We start from the raw sequence: 14,196 nt of genomic DNA on the forward strand, positions 1-14,196 counted from the left end.
ATCGAACCCAGTGCCTCATGCATGCATGTTAGGTGAGCGCTCTGAGCCACAACCCCAGCCCAAATATGGAACACTTTTATTCTTATAAAAATAATGCCCATCTAGTCAGAGACCGAGTGGTAGTCACACACTGTCCATAAAACGCGGCCGGTCCCCCTCCCTCACCCGTTGACCCCACAACCTTTTAGACCTGTTTGAATTTTATTTCTTTGAATGGATCTTAGGTTGCCAAATTTAGGAGGAGGGGTACAGGATGCCCTAGCAAGTTTGAATTTCAGATCGATAATGAATGAATATGTCCCAAATGTTGCATAATGTGTTTTATTATGATAATCAGCAACCCTAGGTGGTCGCCCCATATAAAGAATAACGTGTAGAGTCTTGCACCTCTAATGTTCTAATGTCCTCATCTATTTCTGCATTTGCCAAATTTTAAAAATAGTTATCCATGGAATTCTGAATATCAGAGAATTTCAATGTTTAATATTTATATATTCCATTCTTGTACTGTTAGCCTTTGTAAATTTTTTTTTTTTTTTTTTTTTTTTTTTTTTTTTGGTGTTGGTGCTGGGGATTGAACCCAGGGCCATGGTAGACAAATGCTCTATCACTGAGCTGCATCCCTGGCCCTTTTAAAATTGGTTTGAGACAGGGTCTCACCAAGTCACCTAGGTTGGCCTTGCACTCCTCCTGCCTCAGCCTCCAGAGTCTCTGGGATGACAGGTGAGCGCCACCACACCCAGTTTGATCCATCAACATTCTACAGCCCCTCCTGACTGTCTGCTTTCTGAGTTGAAACCATTATTGCTCACATTCTCTTCTCTCCCTTTCCATGTCCCACCTTCTTCCACTGCACTTATACTTCTATATTTTCTTAAGGTAAAAATTTATATTCTGTTCTGCCATACAACCCACCAACCTAGTTTTCCAAGGTTTGCCGAAAGGTTGACTCTTAAAATGGGAATTCTATTTTACTTGAACTTATTACTTTTTTGTTATTATGTAATTTTTGTATACTTATTTATTTATTTTTGGTATTGGAAATTGAACCCTTTTTAAAAATTATTTTAAATTGCCTTTTTTGAGACAGGGTCTCAGTTGTTGAGGCTGGCCTTGAACTTTTTTTTTTTCTTTTGGTACCAGGGATTGAACTCAGGGGCACTTGACCACTAAGCCACATTCCCAGCCCTATTTTGTATTTTATTAGAGACAGGGTCTCAGTGAGTTGCTTAGCACATCATTGTTGCTGAGGGTGGTTTTGAACTCATGATCCTCCTATCTCAGCCTCCCAAACCACTGGGATTATAGGAGTGTGCCACCGTGCCCGGCTGGGCCTTAAACTTTGAATAATCCTGCCTCAGCCTCCCAAATCACTGGGATTATAGGCCCACACTATAATGCATGCCTTATTATCATGTGATTTTTATTTAATAATAGTAGTAATGTTAAGATTAAATTCCTATTCAAGTCCAGTGTCATGATCTACAAGCCTCTCAAGAGAATTTCTCCAGTCCCAAACCAAATGGAGCCTCATTTCTTATACTTCATCATTACTTAGTTTCATGTCACTTTTAGTTTTTCATATTCAGATCTTGACTTTTATTTTAAAAACAATTTTCCCCCTAGAGTTTCCAGTTACCTTTATTCTTTTTCACATTATTCACTACTATGTTCTAATTATTTTTTTATTTGTTTATTTTGGTACCAGGGATTAAACCCAGGGGCACTTTACCGGTGAGCCACATCCCTAGCCCCTTTTGTATTTTATTTAGAGACAGGGTCTCGCTAAGTTGCTGAGACTGGCTTGGAACTTGTGATCCTCCTGCCTCAGCCTCCTGAGTCACTGGGATTACAGGTGTGTGCCACCATGCCCAATTTACCTTACTTAGTAGTAGATTCTTAGTATCTGCTGAGAACTGCCTTTCTGCTCTTCTTCCAAGTCCTCTGTGACCCTGCTCCAGGATGGGCAGATTGCTCTCCAGGCTGCGTACAACTGTCATCTGAGACACCCTGCCCTGCACCCTCCAGTTAGATCCCAGATTTTTTCTTTCTGCCATCGTATGTCTTTGTTTTGCTGGAGTACAGCCTCCAGTGACTTCCTAAGAAAGGACATGTTGGAGGCAAACTTCCTGTCCTCTTGCTTGTCTGAGAAAACATATTGTCCACCACTTGGTGGATAGTGTGTGCACAGGATTCTGGCCAACAATAATTTTCCCTCAGAATTTTGGAGGCATTTCCCCATGATCTGCCAGCTTCTTGTGTCTATGAGCAGAATTCTGATGCTATTCCGAGCGCTGTCCTTTGCGGGGGACCTGAATTTTGTCTTTCCACCTTCTTCTTGTCCACTCTTTCTACTTAATGTTTTGGAATTTCCCAGGCTGTGTCTAGTGTGGATCTTTTTCAGTCATTGTGCTGAATGCTTGGTGACCCTTCTTATATTAGGACTGTTCTTCCTTCAGACATGAGAAATTTTATTTTCTACTTTCTTTGATAATTCTCTCTTCTTCTTTAATTATCCTATTTTTTCCTATGATGCCTAGATCACTCCTCATGTCTTTTATTATAGTCTCCCATTGTTTTCTTGCCCCCACCCCGACCAGGGATACTTTTCTACTGAACTACACCCCCCAGCCCTATTTTCTCTTTTTCTTTCTGCCCTCTGCTTTATGAAATTTCATCAACATTTTAGTCCTTCTGTTGTATTTCAACTACATTTATAATTTCCAAGAACTCATCTTCTCAAATATCCTGTTTGTTTGTTTATTTACACAATTGGGATTGAACCCAGGGTGCTTTACCCCTGAGCTACACTGCCCAGTCCTTTTTTAAATTTTGAGATTGGGTGTTGCAAAGTTGCTGGAGTTGGCCTCAAACTTGCAATCCTCCTACCTCAGCCTCCTGAGTCTTGGATAACAGATGTGTACCAACACACCCAGCTAAAAAAAATCCCACTTTTAGACTGTATTACCTGCCTGAAATATTTTAAAGTGACCTCCTGCTTTTTCTGCTAATTTTCGGACTCATTCTCTCATGCTGATGGTTCTCTGCATGTCTTCACATGGACCTCCCTGGGTTGAATGTGAAGAAACTATAGACACGGTGATCTGCTGTGCGGTTGTGTGCATACCTCCCCTTATTGGGTTTCCCTGAAGCTCTCTGAGGTTTTCTGGGTGAACTGGCTTCCATCTCCTCAGATCATTCTTCTGCCCCTCCTGGAGCACTCTGTGTGGCTTTCTTCAGCTGTGTCCTTCCATTGGTTTGACACACTCCAGAAATTCGCTTACATTTATTTGTTGGTGGTTTCCTCCTCTTGTCTATAGCATTCATTCTAGGTCCGTATGTTTTTGGAATTCTAAAACTTTATTTCAAAAAGATTTCTGGAAACATGTAGGCAAAGGTATGGACTGTGTTCATCACCTTGTACTATGGGGAGGAGATTGGGGACATTTTTATTTATATATATTTTTTGTAATTTTAATCACACCATTAAGCAGTAACATGGTGTCCCAAGCCAAGAGGTCTCCCTGAGGTTTAGGATCTCCCCAGGAGTTATTTATAGATTTTTTTTTCAGTATCTGTGGCCTTCTTACACTAGGGACTGGCTTTCCCCAATTTCTTCCTGTGCAAGTCTGTGGTCCCAGGAGACAGATTAGGGAGGCCTGCTCCCTTGTGCACACCATCTCCCCCTCCGCCGTGGGCCTTTGTGGCTCTATAACACTGCACCGGCTCCCTTCGCTGTCCATCCTCTCCTGCTCCCACCCTCAGCCCACTCAGCCCTTAGGTACCCTTCAGTTCTCTGTTCCAGCCTGAGGTCCTCAGAAAAGCATTTCCTGTTCTCCTTGACTCAGTTTCCTCTATCATAGATGATCCTGGAACAAATTTTCCCCGCTTTATAGCACTCATCTCAGACTGTAATCCATGCAAAGTGGGACTGTGTCTCTTTTCTGCTCCCTGTGACGTCCTAAGCACATGAGCACAAAGCCCGACACATGAGCAGGTACTCGGTAAATACCTGTTGAGTGAATAAATGATCCCAAGATGGCCACAAGAGAAACACGACTGTGGTTTGAGGAGTAACCCACACACGTCCATAGTGCAACCCCATTGGTGCTCCATCTCAGAGGTCTCCCGTTCCACTCAGGCACACGGAGGCCCTCCTGAGCCGTGACCACCACAGGGCTCTGGTCTGAAGCCTCAGATGCACGAGTGGGGAGGGAGGCAGGCTCTTGTGCCACCTAAAGGGCCCGAAACTCCTGCGGCCTCTGACCACCCAAGCTTTCTGCAGGAATTTCATTTAGAACAAGCAAATTTGAGACTTGTCTCTGGATAAGGCCCTTGAAGCTTGAAAAGAAGAAAAACTGCTTCACCGGAGGGGCCTGGTAAGAGTTTTGTTAGCCGAGACCACAGACCCCTGGAGGGGTGGGCCCTTGAGGCCTGCCACGTAACCAATGGCGGTGTGGCTGCCTGGGAACAATGGAGTACCACACCTCAGCTACCTTTGGGCTCCGGCTTCCTAGCAGTGAGGCTCTTATTAAATTTGGGATTACCATGTGTAAAGCACAGTCTGAATTTTGTTTGCTCTGCCATGTAACTTGCCTTTCTAAACGCTCAGTCAGAGCTGCAGTTAATCTACTGACGTGGGCTTAACCGGCAGGTGGCCAGGAGGCCTCCACCAGACTCCTCCTGACCCTTTGTTACCTGGACTGGAAGGGAGAGATTTCTGGTTTGGGTAGTGTTTCTCCTCCCCCCAAACATTTTCAGTATTAAGAGTCTTTTGTCACCATAAATCTGAAGCAGGGGATTATGACAGGCAGGCTGTCACCCAGATTGTTTCCTTCCCCGGGATAATGGGAAAAGTTTGTGAGCTGGGCTAATGAAACCTTTATTCTTGGGGACAATGCCATTTCCATTAAATTACAGCTCAAGTCTTAACAATGCTCCAGAACAAACCCAATTTGAATATTTAATTTGGGATGGAAGGAGCTGAGTAAACACCTCTCACTCCCTCAGCCCCTTTCTGGAGACTTCTCAGCAGAACTGAGGACGAGTCCTGGGCTGAGATGTCAGGTTAGCAACAACATCAAAGGTGGAAAAATCCAAGTCTTTATTTAATATGCAATTAACATTTTAAAATGTGAAGTTTAAAAAAAAACTTATCTATTTAAGAAAGCAAATACTGCTCGGATAAATGACCAACTAAAATCTGTCCTGAGCCTTAGTTAGCAATTGTGGCCTTTAGGATGAAAAAATCTCCCCCACCCCCAACTGCTCAGGATCCATGACCAATCACAGAAGTCCTCTGAGAATTGTGCTGTGCCACCAACTCTAATCAAGATCCTCCTTCTTGGGGCTAGGATTGTGGCTGAGAGGTAGAGTGCTCGCCTACCATGTGTGACACCGGGTTCGGACCCTCAGAACCACATAAAAATAAAATAAAGATACTGTGTCCACTTATAACTGAAAATAAATATTAAAAAAAAAAGAAAAAAAAAGATCCTCCTTCTTTAAGGCTGGGGATACAGCTCAGTTGGTAGGGTGCTTGGCTTGTGTGCATAAGGTCCTGGGTTCGATCCCCAGCACCAAAAAAATAAAAAATATCTTCCTTCTTGATTCCTTCAAAGAGAATCTCAAGAAAGAAATGTCTAAATGTGCCTCATTTAAAAAAAAAAAATGGCTGTAGTGACGTCAGATGCACTGGAAGGGAACAGAATTCTCAGTATCTTCCTGTCTACTTGGCAACCAGGCAGCCAGGCAACAGGCACCTGTGAGGTGGAGTTGTGTGTGGGCTCCTCTGCACTCAGAGTCAGAATTACCCAGGAATAAATCTCTGTGATGGTTTGCGCAGTTGTCTTGTCTCAGCGCCTCAGTACTTCTCCGTCTCCTCTTCACCCCTTGCTTTGTAGTGAAGACCTCCTCTTTTGTTCTCTTCTCCCAAAGATGGTGATCCACCAAACACGTCTCTGGGCTGGCTCTGTTTCCCCGACTCTCGTGTTTCCCTTAATTTTCCTCATCTTTACATATAGCAGAGATGATCAGAAGCAGCTTAATCATCCAGGGAGGGGGCGAGTCACTCTGACACACCTAATTTTCTCTGTCAAAAAAAGTTGATTTCTACCTTGCCGAGGAAGAAAAGGAAGGGAACATGGGAAAAGGAAGATCTTTTGGCATGGCTGTCCTGATGAGCCTTGAGCCTAGCCTCAGGCCAGCTGAGGAGACCACAAGTGACCCCACCAGGAGGCAGGTGCTCAGGCCACAGGGCTGGAGCTCACAGTACAAATGCTAACCCAGTTCCTGACACCCACCCAATTCCAGGGCTTGCCCATCAAACCTCACGGTACAGGCAGCATTTAAGATGACTTTAGAGACCAGCTAGCAGGATCACACAACCTCTAGCTACTCTGGGTCCTGGGAGGACAGAAGAAAAGCCCAGGGAAAGTTATGGCCGTGTGTACATGTGCCTTTAGGAGGCAGGGAAGGAAGGTCTGGCACGTGGGCTTCATAGAGGCTGACCTTCAGTCTCCATGTGGCTGGGTGCCAGCCGAGCCTGCCTCTGGAGGATGGACTGCCAGGCATCTGATCAACCCCCATGCATCACAGCCCCAGCTCCAAGGGCCTTTGCTTAGACATGATTTTTACCTGTCGGTGTGCTTCCATGAGGCCACCCGTCTCCCGCCAAGCACCAGCGATGCCCCCTTCTCCTTTGCATTCAGAGTCACCTAGAAGTTTTCTTTCCGAATGAGCTGTCCTCTGAGCAAGAGGATCAGAGGCCGAGGGCCCAGAGTTCATCCGGGTTCATCATTTCCTCCACAGAAATGGTGCAGGGCAGTGACCATCAGGCAGCCCCCCACCCCTCCAGGGGCAGTCGCTTCCCATCTCTGCGTCTCATCCTCCTGATCTGTAATGGGGGACCATGACCACACCAACACCCCAGGGCTGCGGTGGACATTAATGACACAGTGTGTGGCAAGTGCTACATGACGGGCCACGTCAGTGCCAGGTGAACAGGAGCTGCTGCTACCATTTCCCTGGTCGGGTTTTCTGTCCTTGAAGTAGTCCCCTGATGACAGGAGATGTGACCTCTGAAGACAACTTTCAGAGCTGCTGTTGGAAGACAGGTGACATCCTCACCAATTTGAGTGCAGCTTGGGAAAGGGGGTAGAGCCCGCACTGGCCCAGGCTCTGGCCTCTGGCCTTCCTGTCCATCAACCACCGTGGACCAAGGGCCTGCCACATGCTGGGTGTCCCATGGCACAGGGAGTGAGGCCCTGCCCTTAGGGACCAGCACATGGGTCCTTGGCCTCTCCAGGGTCCATGAGAGAGCCCTAGGAGAGGCCCAGCACCCAGCACTCGCACTAGAGATGGACCTGGGCCTCTGCTTCCAAGGGCACATCTGCCAGCACAGGAGCTTTGTCACTCCAGGTCTTCATAAAGGTCACACTGACCTGGTCAGCAGCCCATGTAGCCCCCAAGTAGTCCTGATAGAGTGCAGCCCTCTGGGTTTGATGGATGCTTCTTTCTCACCCTCTTAGCTTTGGCTGGCTCTGGGTACTCCTGTTACCTCCTGCCAGAACCACTATGGTAGCCTCTGCCTGGGACTCCTAGTTCCTCTCTTGCATACCACTCTCTTCCTATCAAAATAAAACCCATCCTCCCCACCATGGCCTATGAGGCCCTACAAGATTGGGCCTGCACGTTCCTCTGCTCATATGACACTGCTCCCTCACTTTGTTTCACCTGTAAGACTCTGCAGGTTTGCTGCTGCTTCAGGGCCTTTGCATTTGCCATTGCTTCTGCCTGGAACACTCTCACCTTCAATCTTGTGCCTCCTTAGAGAGAGCTTTCTCGGCCTTTGATCTAAAGGAGGCCCAGTCACTTCCTAAGATATCAGCTTGCTTTATTGTCCTCACTGCATGCATCCAACTTGAGCAGCCTTATTTGTTGACACATCTTTTGCCTTTCTTCTACTGGAATGGCAGCTCCTTGAGATCAGAGACTGTCATTTGTTCACTCTCTGTCTGACATCTGTTAGGCATTTGATGAATGCCTGTGGGATGGGTGAGTGGATCTGTCTTTACCTCTTGTAGCCCTCATTCCTGCCAAGTCAACACAACCTGAAATCTTGCTCTGTTTCTTAGCTTATGAGCTTCATGCCCTTGGTGGGCCTCTCTCCTTACTTCTATGACTCTCAGGTCTAATGCAAACTCGGCCTCCGCTCCCACAATGCAATCTCTTCTTCATTCAATCTCTACCTGCCCTTTGCAGGTTCTTTTCCACAGATCTGTCTTAGTTGAGGACACCCTCTGTCTCCCCAATTAGATTGTAAGCACCATGTAGGTGGAGACCCCCACCTGCCCCATTCTCACATTTTTGTGCACAGGGGGACATGCTGTCAAGGGTGTCACATGCCAAGGAGGATCGCTCTCCAGATCCAGATAATATTGTGAGAGTGACAAGTGGCTCACATGACTTTTGATACTTGGATTTACTTCTGCTCCTTTTCCAAGTTCTTTTTTTTTTTTTTTTTTTGGTACCAAGGATCGAAATCAGAGCACTTAACCACTGAGCCACATCCCCAGCCCTTTTTTTATATTACATTTAGAGAGAGACTCACTGAGTTGCTTAGGGCCTCGCTAAGTTGCTGCTGCTGGCTTTGAACTCAGGATCCTCCTGCCTCAGTCTCCCAAGCTGCTAGGATTACAGGCGTGTGCCACCATACCCAGCCTCCTTTTCCCAGTTCTTGGGGTCCCTTCACTCCTCTCCTGCCCCATTTCACTACCCCACCCCATAGAGGCTCATTCTCAGATCCTTCCCACCAAGGGCCATGGAGTATGCTGTCCTGAGGGTGCCTCTTTGAACAGCAGCTCTCCCCTGAGCAAAGGGAAGGAAGTTCTTGTTGGAATTTTATTATCAATGGCACATTTTCTCTAATTCAAGGATTTTCCTATGCGCTTTAAAGCAGGTCACAGACTAGCTCTGCATTTACCAAGCTCTATGAGGGGCCATGACCTGAACAGAGTCTCGTCTTTGACCTCTTGGGGTCTTTTCTTGGGTTCCCTAAGAATGGAATTGCAGCACTGGATGCCTAGAGATACACGGTGAATGAGAGCCGGAAATTTACGTGGAAAGAATAGAAGTGGACTCACCCTCCTGCCCACACCTAGCTGGCCACACCATCTCTGTCTCTGACCAGGTAAGATTGCAGCTCTAGGACATGAAGATTCCCATTCCCAAGCGCCCCCAAACTTACAGAATGGGTAGTGGAAAAAGGTGGAAGTTTCAGTAGCTCCTCCCCCCACATCTCTGCACATCCTGGGACTTTCAGGTAAGTGGGGAAAGGCTGATTCCTAGGTCAAAGGGACTCGGATATCTACAACAGTGGGCTCAGACTTTTAGGCTGCCAGTATCTGCCCCAAAGCTTTTATGAGAAAGCCTCAGGAACCTTGGTAGTTCCAAGCCAAAAGCACACTTGGAATTGGTTTGCTCTTCTTACCCTATCGTCACTCATGTCCCTGGTCCAAACTGCTGTTCTCTTTTGCCAGGGCTTCTGCATTACAGAATTCTCCTAACTGGACTCTCCGCTTCTAATCTACTTCCCATCTGGCATTCAGAGTGACCTTTTTAAAATGTACATCTGATTATGTCATTATCACCACTCCAAACCCTCCCCTGGCTGCTCAGACTCCAGATAAAATTCAGACTTACTAAATCCTGTCCAGTCTGGCCCTTGCCCACTCTACATTGTTCTGCACAAGAACCTAGCTTCTTATCTCTCTCTTAGAGACAGCAAGCTCAGGCCTTGGCAGAGCCTGCCTCCACATTCCCTCCTTCCACCATTGTCTCCTGCTCCATCTCAGTTAAAGACCCCTCAGGGAAGCATTCTGCAACCATCTCTTCTGAAGAAGGATCTGAAACCTTTCCTGTTTTTCATAGAATTTAGTACGATTTACAACAGCTTTTATAAATGCCCTGGCACATATGAATTTGCAATGCAAGCTACTTATAGAGAGCCACGTTGTTGTTTTTAACTAGCCCCCAACCTGTAAGAGGGTCTTTTGTGTTAACGTTTAGATCTCTGGTATCTACATGGATATTTATTAGATAAGAATAAAGATAGAGGAGCTCTTTCTCCACGGTGGGACCTGGGACAGCTCCCCAATGTTCAACTTGGGGCAGAGCAAGATAAAACTTTGGGGTCCACCCTTGAGAAGTGCTAAGTAATCTGTAGGGTCAAGCTAGTGTCTGACAACTCCTTGGTAGTACCAGAAAATTCTCTACATGTACATTGGGTCACCTCATTCCCTGAGGTGACCAAAATCTCTGGCCTGATGATGGGTTGTTTTTACCTTAAATAATTCAGAATGAAATAGGACATCAACTCATCCAGTTCATCCTTTCTATGTTCTAGAGGGGAAAACTGATACTCAGAGACTCTGCCTAAAATCACCAGTTACTGGTACCGCCCAGTTGGGAATCTAGGGATTCTGAGATCGTTGTTCCTTCTCCTGAAGTCCATTTTTCTCTTGCATCTTTTCCTGGTAGCTTGGGAATGACTTGCCTCCATAACACACTGATTGTCTGAAGGGTAAATAAGACCTGTAACACATGTATTCTATTTTTATGCTTTCTAAATGCAACTCAACACATTTATTTGCTTATTCATTTTTTGTGGTACTGGGGATTGAATCCAGGGGTGCTTTACCACTGAGCTACAACCCAGCCCTTTTTATTTTATTTTGAGGCAAGGTCTTGTTAAGTTGCCCAGGCTGGCCTCGAACTTGTGATCCTCCTGCCTCAGTCTCCCTAGTCACTGGGATTACAGCAACTTCATGAGCAGCTAACTCAACACATTTTGGGCAAAGCATCATATCAAAAGTTTTGGTAACTCAAGGGACATTTAAAGATGCAGAAAAGTATCTCACAGAGAGATAAAGGACTGTCATCAGTTATTTGTTGCTGTGTAAAAAAAACTGCCTAAAGTTTAGTTGCTTAAAATCACTACCATTTTTAACTCAGGATTCTGTGAGTAGGCAATTTGGACTGAACCCAACTGGGCAGATTTTCTGCTGGCTCCCCTACAAACAGCCCCAGCTGCAGCTACACTCAGCAGCTGGATCTCCTGGGGCTGTTTGGTCCTGGATGCCTTTGCTCAAGACAGTGGGGGTGACTGTGCCACATGTCTCCAGCACCTAGCAGGAGAGCCTGGGCTTTCTCACATGGTAGCTGGGTGCCAAAAAAACCAAGAGAAGGCACACAAATGCACAAGGGATTTTCAAACTTCTGCTTGCACTTGTATTTTACTAATGCCTCATTGGCCAAGCCAAGCCAAGCCAAATTCAGAATCAAGGGGGGGAAGAAATGAACAAACTCACACTCTTTTTCTTTTTGGTACCAGGAGTTGAAGGAGGGGTGTTTTACCTCTCATTTGCACTCCCAGCCCCTTTTACTTTTTATTTTGGAACAGGGTCTCATCAAGTTGCTTAAGACCTTACTAAATTGCTAAGGCTGGCCTCCAATTTGTAATCCTCCTGCCTCAACTTACCCAATTGCCCAGCTTTAACCCCATTTCTTGATGGAACTGAAAAAAAACATTATGGCTGTTTTTTCCCCCCAATCTACCACAAGGCAGAGCTGGATAGATCCCTTCAGTATCACATTCACACTGAGAATATTATAACCATCCGCAGCATGGTTTATCTGATCTGTAGGCTGGGGGTGTGTTGGGAGGGCTCAGAAGCAGCACCTGTGAGCGAGCCAGCGGGGGCTGCAAACTGGAGGCCCTGGGGTCTGTAATCCAGTCTGCCTTCAGGGAGTCTGATCTTACAGAAATGGGTTGACCAGAAGTCAGGAACTGTTCATTCTCCTCCCTCTCAGCATCCCGAGATGCCCGCTTGAGAGACAGAGAGGAGAGATCCACTCAAAACAGGCTGGGTCGGGGCTGTGGCCTCTGCTCCTAAAAATAAAGTCTGTGTAGGAAATGAAGGCTAATGCACCTGGAGGTGGAACCACAGGTCAGGTGGGCAAAGCTTTTAAATGTACTGTCTTCTGTGTTGGGGACAGCACAGTGACATTCTTCCAAGCTCAAGGAGAGCTCAGCCATCAGGAGGCAGATTGCAAATGAAGACCGTGATGGCCTGAGCTCACTTCCTGACCCGGTCTGACAGAAACATGTTAAACTTTCAAATCTCTCACATCGGTAGGTTGCAAACAAAACAACCTAGACTTTAATTTACAAAGCAGAGTCCTCCTCCTCGAGCGTGTGGGCGATTTTTGACACAGCTGCAACCTTTGCAGATCCCCCCGCCCCGTTTCTCCGGGCCCTGATCTAGGGTGGCGAGGTGACAGCGCCCACCCGGCAGGTGGAGGGGCTGCCAAACCAGGCGAGGGAGGGTCGCTGCTCGGAGGCCTTTTACTTTCGGCTCCAGACAAATTAAAAACCTCCTTACCAGCCATTCATTCCGAGGAGGCCTCTTCCTTCCTCGGCGGGGGGCTGCTGCGTTGGGGGGAGATCGGATTCTGGGAGGCTGGGCCTCCCGGGGCTCTCGAGGAGGGGGAGTCGCAAGAATGGAAAGAGAGAGGCCCTACCCCCGAGGAGATTGGCAGGCAGGGAGCGGGGGCAAAGTGCAGCCCAGGTCACTGGGAAAAAAGAAATCTCCAAGTAAGGGAGTGGGGGAAAGTTCCACTTCGAGCCTCAGGATGAAAGGGGCCTGGACAGAGGGGCGGGAGGGCGCGTAGAGGAGAGAAAAGGGAAGTGAGACGTGGCCGAAAGCGGAGGTGGGCGGGGGCGGGGGGGAGAGACCACAGAGAGACACTGACTCGCAGAGGGCACGGGCAGGGAAAGGTGGAGACTTTGCAAACTGGGGGGGGAGGGGGGGGGAGGGCGTGTTGAGAACCCGATTCTGAGACCTGGAAGCCCATTGGGTTGGGACTCCCAAAGAGGGAAGGCCAAAATGCCCTATTTAGGGTGGGACGAATTGATTTCCCAAAGAAGTACAGCAGCAGCGTTTCCTCCAAATGCCCTCTCCGGTCCTCCTTAATCTGCCCTGGAGGCAGCAGGTGACCTCGCACGGGCCCCTGGAGGCGCCTTTGTTCTGGGCTTTCTGCAGCCCGCCCCGCCCCCTCCCCTTGCACCTGGGCAGCGGCCTCCAAATGCACTTGTCCACTCTCGGCTGGCTCGCGGGGTGGGACCGGCGGGCGCACGGCTTTGTAGGCGAAAAGCCACGAGTCCTCCAACTCGTGTTTTCCCTTCGGGTTGACACAGTCGCTCATGGTTTTCCTGTTCACTCTGACAGCCATGGAAACTTCTCGAGAAGAAGACTTGGGCCCGCCACACTTTATCTGGGAAGCCAAGTTTGGGACCCAGACCCACCAAGTGGGCAGACCCTCCCTTGGCCATGGCGAGAGCCACCCCGGAGTCCCCAGGTGTTCCCTGCTGAGTTCTAATCCGTCCCTCGGAGGTTTGATGATTTAATTGTGCAGTGGGCACACCTGAGACAGTCCCCTCACCACCCCTAGACGTAAAAAGGCAGACGAAGGAGAAGAGGAAGACAGGGGCTTTCGCCATCGCCCAAACGTCTGTTAAGCAGAAGAAAACGACGGGTGTGGGGAGGGGCGGGAGGGCACATCCAAGTTAGAAAAAGCAACAAGAAGTAGCTAAAGTTCTTGCTAAGTGAGTCTGAAACATGTATTTAGCCCTCGTAAATTAAACACCCTGAGTTTTTAAAGAGTGACTCCCCAAACATCCATTATTCACGCCAGTAGGACAGACGGTAGGTCACTGTAAGATTTATAGAAACTAAAAGACTTCCCATGCTAAAGGTTAATGAAAGTGTAATTTGAATCATGAAATCTTTATGTGTCGGCTCAATTTACACCGAGGGCTCATTAAGGATGCGTTGGGTACCGCGGACGGCGGGTGACGTCACAGCGGGCATTTAAATGGGCGGGGCCAGGCCGCTCTGCATGGAATCCTTTAAAAACATAAAAGAACTCCCTCCTTCCTTCTCTGTCTCTCCAGCTGTAACAACTTCACCAACTGTCTTGGTTCCACCCCGAGGATTTCACAGAGAGAACACGTTAGAGGGAATCAGGAAGCAGAGAAAAGGTCACAAATAAGCACCTCAGGAACAATGAAAGCTTTTCTCTATGCAGCAGTGGGAGAGTTGCTAGAAAAACTGGAAAGGTATTAATCAGAAGTGG

At 47.5% G+C, this 14,196-nt stretch overlaps 1 long non-coding RNA gene across 1 annotated transcript; it reads right to left on the reverse strand.

Moving 5' to 3' along the window:
- Positions 1-516: 516 nt before the first annotated feature.
- LOC144369387 (uncharacterized) lies at positions 517-13,561 on the reverse strand. The gene is made up of 2 exons (XR_013429005.1): positions 12,444-13,561; positions 517-6,111 (listed from the first exon to the last, which is right to left on the reverse strand). It is a non-coding gene; the product is annotated as an uncharacterized LOC144369387 (long non-coding RNA).
- Positions 13,562-14,196: the final 635 nt, after the last annotated feature.

The sequence above is a fragment of the Ictidomys tridecemlineatus genome, chromosome 12 (assembly GCF_052094955.1).
Source record: "Ictidomys tridecemlineatus isolate mIctTri1 chromosome 12, mIctTri1.hap1, whole genome shotgun sequence".
In the NCBI taxonomy this organism is placed as follows: Eukaryota; Metazoa; Chordata; class Mammalia; order Rodentia; family Sciuridae; genus Ictidomys; species Ictidomys tridecemlineatus.